The following is a 5,937-nucleotide window of genomic DNA, read 5'->3' as shown; positions in this document are numbered from 1 at the left end:
CTTAGGCAACCCTCTCCACCCCCTTGGCCACCTTTAAAAAGCCCCTCCACCCCCCTCATTCCAACACACCTTATCTCCAGCTCCCCCTTGAGCATAGAGAATCATCTTCCCTTTTAGTTTTGAGAGAAACCAAAAGGTGAGTAAGTTTGAGTATTCTTGAAGTTCTTGTGAGTTCTTGAGCTAGAAGCTTGACTGAGCTACGAAATTTGTAAGTATTTTTGCCCTAGATCTTATTTTACATGTCAAGTTATGATTTTAAATGTTAGGGTAATTTTTGGATGAATTTAGAAAAGGTTAGCATGCCCGTTTCAAAATCGGGTTCATTAAGAATGTTTTTAAGTGTTTAAATTATTTTAAGTGGAAATTTTAGCTATAAAATACCATAGTATATTTTGATATGATTTATTAATGTCTTAGAATAATCACGGAAAGTTTTATTTTTTATTAGAAGCATGCCATGATAGGTTTTAAATTCTATCTTGTTTTGATCATCAAAATGTACATGGGTTTTAAGTAAGTTATGATTAAGGCATGAAGCGGTACTAGGGAAGGGCTTCCAACTAATTTAGCTCACCCTTTCTTAGTTGGAAATGTGTTCTTCCTCTTCAACCGAGGACAAGAGAGATTCATGACGGAAGTGTTTTAACTGTTGACCAGAGTAGATGTTGTATTCAGTTTGAACGGCCTAAACTAGGGGTTGAATTTGTGATGGTACTTTTTTATTCCCTATCAATGCATCATTCTACACATCTTCTCTGATTGGAAGCTTTAAAAAAAATGGCTCACTACTTTAAAAAAATAAAAATAAAAAAAACTAGCCCAGCAAAGTTGTTTGTTTCTCATATATAAGAAAAGTGATAGGAAGACAACAAATTACCACCTAAATTTTTGATAAGTTGTTTGGCTTAGTACTCGTTTGGCTTTGAGTTTGTGAGCTTGAAAAGTACTTAACGAGTTAAAAAGCTGTTTTTGAAGAAAAAATAGAATGAAAATTTTATAAAAAGTGCTTTCAACATTCAAAAAATTTTGAAAACCTACTTTATTAAAAAACTATAAATTTGAAAAGCTTCTAAAGAGATTAAAGCAATTCAGACATACGTTTACCAAATAATAAATAGCTTTTCAATAGTATATGTAACACCCCGCTCCCCATGATTAATAATAAAGTTAGTTTTTAAAAGATCTGGGGTGTTGGAGTGCTATTACTGACCTTGACTTAAAAATATTTTCTTTTATTATGAAGAAAGCATCAGGTACAAAGATTACTTATAATAAATAAATTCATTTTGTATTAAAATATTGAAATCATAAATGAGAGTGCACGGAAGTATTTATTAAATTTTCTCGAAGTCTGTACTATAAAAATCATAACTTAAAATCTCTGTACATGATCTAGGCCACTGTCACGCCTCCCTGGACCAAGTCTCGTCCTGCAACTCTACACCTTCATAAATATTCTGACTTAGAGTGGTTTAAAAATATAAAACAAACTAATATGAGTCAAAAACTCAGTAAAAAATCTATTATAACGTAAACATATCTAACATTAGGTTTTTTTTTTCATAAAATATTTCATACTAAGAAATTTAAAATTTTGACTATTCATGTATATCCTCATGACATACATGACTTATCTTAACTTATCACATACTTGTTATACTGGCCAATACACTTAACCCTATATGCGAGGTTGTGGTTAATGCTATGTTTTTAAGTTTTGATCTTCCTCTTAACTTGTGGGGTGAAGTTATTTTATTTGCATGTTATATTTTAAACCATGTATCCCATAAGAAGAATTTAAAAACTCCTTTTGAATTATGGCATACACATCCTCCATCTTTGAAAAGACAAAAAGTGTGGGGGTGTTTAGCCTATTTTCGGAAACCGGATCTTAAATGACTAAAACTGGGCTCCAAAACATATAGATGTGCTTTTGTTAGAGGTGGTAATATATGACACGACTCGTTAATCCAACACGAACACGATATAATAATAGTGGGTTTGGATTTAGTTTTAACGGGTTCGGGTCAAAACGGGTTGACCCGTTAAGATACGATTGTTTAACGGGTTGATAACGGGTCAACCTGTTATGACCCGTTAAGAAAGTTAAAATTACAATTATACCCTTATATCTAAAATTAAAATTGTTGAGATTTTAATTTCGATATTTTTATTGTTTGGATTGTAATTTTAGATTTGTAGTTAGTTTTATATTTTTTTTATAGATATTGTGATTTTAACATTTATATAAAATTATGCTAAACTTAATCAGGTCAAACGGTTTAATTTTGGGTATGTTCAACCCATTTATATAAACGAGTTGAAACGAGTCAGGTCATGTCGTGTTAACCAACCTATTTCGTAATGTACACTAACAGGTCAAAACGAGTCGTGTCGTGTCAACTCGTTATTTTAATGGGTCATGTTAGAATTTGAGATTTTGATACGATAAGCTTAACAGGTCGTGTTCGGATTGACTCATATATTATAATATACATACTTTGACCGACATGAACATGACTCGTTAACACGATTTGACACCTCTAATTTTTGTTAGATATTCTCAAAATAGTATGACATATAGATTTTTAGATCTAGATTCAAATGAGATATATGAGTCTAGTAATGAAGAACTTTTTGAAAATTTGAGTAAGTCGGATTTTCAAAAGAATGATTCTCGTGTTCATATCCCAAATTCTTCTGAAAATGAAATTGAGCATCCTAGTGAGTTTGAATTAAGGAGGAGCAAGAGGCCTCGAAAAGAAACATCATTTGGCCCCGGTTTTTTCTATCTATCTCATAGAAGGAGATGGAGGTGAGGTGAAGATGGAAGTTAAATTCGTGTTTAACGTTGAAAGTGATCCCCCCCCCCCCCCCCCCCCATCTTACCAAAAAGCTATGTCATCACAAGATGTAGCTTTCTGGAAAAAGGCTATAAATGATTAATGGAATCAATAATTTCAAATCAAACTTGGAAACTAGTTGATTTACTTCCTGGTTCAAAAGCAATAGATGTAAGTGGATTTTTATATATAAAAAATTTAAAAAAAAAAACTTAATGTCGATAGCTCTATTAATAAATTCAAAACTCATTTAGTGGTTAAGAGATATAGACAATGAGAATGTATATATTATTATGATACATATGCTCCTGTTGCTAGAATATCCACTGTTAAATTATTAATTTCTCTTGCATCTCTCAATCATGTAGTAGTTCACCAAATGGATGTAAAAACTATTTTTTTACAACGGAGACTTAGATGAAGAGATTTATATGGAGCAACCCGAAGGTTTTTTCATGGCTAGTCATGAAAAGAAAGTTTATAAATTGAAAATCCATTTATGGATTCAAACAAGTTCCTAAACAATGGCATAAAAAATTTGATAAAATAGTCTTATCTTATGGTTTTAGAGTAAATGATACTGATAAATGTGTTTATTATAAAGCAGATAATAATGATTGTGTGATTATATGTTTACATGTTGATGATATGTTAATATTTGGAAGTAATATTTAACGTGTAGAAGAAACTAAAAGGTTTCTTTCCTCAATATATATTTGAAAAAGATATGGGAGAGGCTGACGTGATTCTTGGAATTAAAATTGTGAGGACAAGCAATGGTTTATTCTTGACACAATCAGCCTCAACTCCATATGATCCTAGTCTTAAATTGAGAGAAAACACAAGGAATCTAATATATGTTATGCATTGCACTAAGCCTGATATTGCATTTGCTATTGGGATGCTAAGTAGATTTACTAGCAATCCAGGTAAAGAGCATTGGGATGCTATTTCTCAAATTCTAAAATACCTAAAGGGGACAATGTTTACACTAACAAAGAGAGCCCACTGCAATAGAAGGATACAATGATACTAGTTGGAATAGTGTATAATCAAATTCTAAGTCTACAAGTGGGTGAATTCTTACGTTAGGAGGAGTTGCAATCTCATGGGATCAAAGAAGAAAACTTGTATAACTCATTCTACAATGAAATTTGAGTGTATTGCTTTAGTAGCTGCATGCATGTAAAGAAGCAGAATGATTTAGGAATTTGTTGGTAGACGTACCAATTTGAATTAAACTATTTCCTGCAATAACAATTTATTGTGATAGTGAGGCAATCTTGCGAGTAGCTACAAGGAAGACGTATAACAATAAATCAAGACATATTAGTTTGAGGCACAATTATATGCGTGAATTACTCAATAATGGAGTGATTATTGTTGAATATGTTAAATCTATTCAGTATTTGGCAAATCCATTAACAAAAGGCCTATCAAGGGATATGATCTATAAGAAATTAAAGGGAATGGGGGTTGAGGTCTATAAATTAAATCACTTGCAATGGGAACTCAATCTTGGACTTGAAATATGTGCAAAGTTTAATGGGTATCAACAAGTCGATAGAGTAATAATTGTATAACGCTAAATAATTGTTTAAAATGAAATCATCATTTTACAGTCCAATTCCAAATAGATGTATTCTAGTGTTAATAGTTCCTGAAATTTAAAGGATGAGTAAAACTCTTGGTAAGCTCATAGACTAATTTTGTCAAGATGAAACGGGTTCACGTTAGATGAACTTACCTATGTGAGAGTGAAGGTGTGGCCGCTTCCTATGGTACCAACCAATTCTAAGTTAAATCACCTGGAGAATTAGAAAATAATTGCTTGAATTCTATCCGGCTAGTCTAATAGGATTATCAGGTCAAGATATGTTCACTGATTAGCTTGACATAACTTTCATATAATTACACTAGGTGAAGGTTCAAATCCAAAAGACACATTCATCGAAGCAATTTACTTCGTCCATATGCACAAGATATTTTTTTAATTTAATTATTATTTCAAATAGTGGAGGAATGTTAGATTTTATTAAAATAATAAATTTATTTTTGAGTATTCTAAATAATAATGTAATATTTCATTTTCTTATATGTATAAATAAAATCTTGCGTATTGATGGAGAACGTCAACTTATTGAAATATATGAAGAAGAAGAAAACGTTTATATGGCATTCGTTATGTAAAAGAAAACTATATGGCATTTGTTACGTAACAAGAAAACTAGTCATTAAAATGCATCATAAGTGGTTATAAAATAATTGATCTGTTCATATTTTAGAATAGATAAGAAAAACCAAAGTTCTCCTATTAAAAGATATCTCTTCATCTTGTAATTCTAAAAAAAAAAAAAAAGTGTTTTTGAGTTGTTATATAAAAGTGCTATTGTAGAACAATGAGAAGAGAGGGCTCCATTTTATTCTGAAAACAATTTTGTCAATACTCTATAATATATTGAAATGGGACAAAATATGTTCTAAATAAATGGTCGTTACACTCGAGTCTTGGAGCCCATATTTTATTTTCTGCTTTTGTGATTCCAATATTTTCATTTCTCACACTTATCCCAATCATGATTTCGAACTGTCTTTTGACCTTCACCACAGCAAATCCAAGCTCCTTCACCATCTGCAGCCAAAATAATATACTCACTACGCAAAAGCATTAGCAAAGGGCATATATATTATATAGTGCCCATATGAGAAGAGACTCATTTCAATAGCTATTCAGCGCTCATCCTTTCTATTATTTTTAACTAAATTAATGTTCAGGCTTTACTACCATTAATTTTCCTTAGTCCATTTTACATCTCAAAAATCATATCGCAGTGGAGATTACATGAATGCGAGATCAAAGCACCATAGAGTCACCCAAGGAATAAACACGTCGATAGGAAGTGGACACACTGGGTGAGTAAAGCAATGGCTGTGGTCTTCTACTGTTTTAATCTCTTCTTCCCACCAAACTACTATAAGATATGTCTGCTTCTGCTTTTTGTATCAAAAATGAGGAAAATGAATCACGTCTGCTTCGGGATGATGCACATTAGTCAACATGGAACACGAGGAGATTGAGAAAAATCAATGCCAA

This window comes from Juglans microcarpa x Juglans regia, chromosome 1S (assembly GCF_004785595.1).
Source record: "Juglans microcarpa x Juglans regia isolate MS1-56 chromosome 1S, Jm3101_v1.0, whole genome shotgun sequence".
In the NCBI taxonomy this organism is placed as follows: Eukaryota; Viridiplantae; Streptophyta; class Magnoliopsida; order Fagales; family Juglandaceae; genus Juglans; species Juglans microcarpa x Juglans regia.
This window is presented reverse-complemented; position numbering follows the sequence as displayed.